Source organism: Athene noctua, chromosome 29 (genome assembly GCF_965140245.1).
Source record: "Athene noctua chromosome 29, bAthNoc1.hap1.1, whole genome shotgun sequence".
Classification (NCBI taxonomy): Eukaryota; Metazoa; Chordata; class Aves; order Strigiformes; family Strigidae; genus Athene; species Athene noctua.
This window is the reverse complement of record NC_134065.1, coordinates 1,983,790-1,986,784: the sequence shown is the minus strand read 5'-3', so window position 1 is coordinate 1,986,784 and position 2,995 is coordinate 1,983,790.

Below are 2,995 nucleotides of genomic sequence, written 5' to 3'. Positions count from 1 at the left end.
GCAGAGCAGAGTCTGTCCTCCCCATCTTGCTTGTGGTGCAGCTCAGCTCGTCTGGTTTAAATTAAACCCCCTTCTGCCTCACACAAGGGACAAGCGGCTCTTTGCCCGTCATGAGCCAGCCAGACCCAGCAACCCCCTCACGGCGATGGGCTCCTCTGTCTTCCAGTGTGTGTGCTGGGTTGGGATCCTCCACCCTGGTCTGAAGTGGGGCCGAGGGCATCACCCCGGCATCGTGTTTGGGGCTGGTGAGGAAGAGGGAGCAGTGGGGGCTCTCTGCTCGCAGGAGAAAGGGTGCGGGATGGGGGGCATCACTGTCCCGTCCCAGAGGGGCTCTGCGTGGAGCAACTAGTGGGAAGGAGCCAGAGTCTGACCCTCCGTGGGGCCTCTTTACTCCTGGCTGCCAACGCCACCAAGGAGGATTACAAGGGCACCGTGGGCTCCCCAGCCAGCAGATTCCCTCCAGGTCCCTCACAGAATCCCCAAATCATCCGGGTTGGAAAAGCCCCTGAAGCTCCTCCAGCCCAACCATGACCCTCCCCCTGACCGTTCCCAACTCCCCCAGATCCCTCAGCGCTGGCTCAGCCCGACTCTTCAACCCCCCCAGGGATCCCGGGGACTCCCCCCTGCCCTGGGCAGCCCATTCCAACGCCCAACAGCCCCTTCTGCACAGAAATCCTTCCTCAGAGCCAGCCTGACCCTGCCCTGGGCAGCTTGAGGCCATTCCCTCGGGGCCTGGCGCTGGGGCCTTGGCTCCAGAGACTCACCCCCCCTCTCTGCCCCCTCCTGGCAGGGAGTTGCAGAGGGCCAGGAGGTCTCCCCTCAGCCTCCTCTGCTCCAGACTGAACCCCCCCAGTTCCCCCAGCCGCTCCCCAGCAGACCTGTGCTCCAGACCCTGCCCCAGCTCCGTTGCCCTTCTCTGGCCACGCTCGAGTCATTCAATGGCCTTTTTGGGGTGAGGGGCCCAGAACTGAACCCAGGAATCGAGGGGCGGCCTCCCCAGTGCCGAGCCCAGGGCTCAGATCCCTTCCCTCTTCCTGCTGCTCCCAGCCCAGGGCCGCCCTCAAACTCACTCCCCTGGGGCAGCCAGGGGGGACAACACGGAACCAAGTGCCAGGGTCCCAGCCACGGCAGGAGCTCCGTGGGGTGAGCAAGGAGCCAGGAGGTGCCCGGGGCTGGCGGAGCAGGGACAGGCTCCGCCGATGACCCTTAGCTGTGATTTTTAGCTATTGCCCAAGCTGGTCCCTCCCCACCTTTGCCCTGGCTGCTGTTTCCCACATTTAGGCAAGGAAGATTTAACCCTTCTGTTCCTGACCCGGGCAATGCTCTGGACCGCGGTGACCGTCGCCTGCTCGGGGAGCACCCGGAGGCAAAGGGCTCGAAGCACTTTCCTTCCCGCTCCGGGGTTACTTTTTAAAACAAAACAACGCTGTGGAGTGGAAGGAGGCTGTTTGCGTCCCACAGTGCCCCGCGGTTTGGCAGCCGCCGCGCCGGGGCCATCGGCCAGACCCCGCCTTCGGCAGCGAGACTGTATGGCACGGGTGTCTCGGGGGGCCACGGGTCCCCAGCCCGGCCCAGCGTGGTGCCAGGGCCACCATCACCATCCCTGTCCATGTCCCCGCACTGCGTGGCCAGGCCCCGGGGTCCTGCATGCGCGCACCTCCCTTGGGGATGTGACACGCCTGGGGGTCCCCAGGGCTGTGGTGTGTGTCCCCCCCCGGGGAAGGGGATATGTGCATGGGGGAACATGGGGGAGGAAAGGCAGCCCGGGACAGGCGAGGAGGCAGGAGGAGGGAGAAAAAGGCGAATTCAGCTGCAAATTCTAAGGAGGAAAAGGACTGAACAAAGGGTAAAAGAAAGTAGGTCCCCACCCCCACCCCTGGGCAGGGGGACCAGCACTGGGTGGGTGGTGGCACAGTCACCCCCTGCATGCAGCCCCCAAGGGTGCCTCTGGGTGCCAAGAGGGACCCCCCAGAGCAGAGATGAGGAAGGGGGTGCAATGAGGCCACGGGAGCTGAGCACCCCAAATACCCCCCCCCCCCAAACCTCTCCCCATCGCAGTGCCCAGAGGGCTGTGCCCAGGCTGCCCCCCCGCCCCTCCCCAGCTCCGCTGTGATGCTGGGGCGTCTTCCTGGAGTCGGGCTGTTGCTTTTTGAAAGTTGGACCCTGGGTTTTTGCTGCGGTCCCTCTCCCCACCCCGCTACCGGTCGCCGGCAGCAGTGACTCACGGGGCTGGGAGCCGAGCAGGGATTAATCATTCATAAAGCGCGCATGCACACGCACGTGTGCGACCGCGCATGTGTTTGCGTGTGTTGCTCTGGTTGCTGTGTGAGTCATTCCCGGCCTGCCCGGGGCTTTGCTGCACTTCAGTTATCTGGGAAAGGAATCGGGCTCCGTCGCAGCGCGAGCAGCGTGAGCTGGGGCCGGCGGCGCCGCGGGAAGAGGCGTTTTGGCCGTGCCTTTGGCCTTGGGTCTCTCCATCCCGATGAGGGACGGGCAGGTCGTGCTTTGGGGTGGATGCTGCTGCCCAGGCTCTCACCAGTGCCCCCAGACACGGAGTGCAGCTCCTTTTCCAGCTTGCCTTGCTGCAGAACCCAATTTTCCAAGCAGGGGATCACAAAGGGGGAAGCTGGAGCCCCCCATGGTCACCACCCGCTGCCGTCCTGGCTCAGCCCCTCGTTTCTGGGGTGCCAAAGGGTTGCTTGTCCATTCACCTTGCTGGTCCCAGTTCTCCCCGAGCTGTGCAGGAGGGTTTGGCTTTGTAGTGTAAAGCACAGGGGGGGGACAAAATCCAAGGAAGGGACAACTCCCCCCCCGTGGTAGCTCTGGGGGTGTCAGGCAGCGTGTGGCAGATCTGGAAGTCACAAGCCTCAGCAGCGCTTGGAGGGAGGAAGGGCACCCTGCACCCCATTCTGCCGCCGGATGGGAGCACTGGGAATCGCCTGCGCTGGGAACTGGAGATGCTGGAAGAATGGCTGAGTGCTGGCGGGACTGGGAA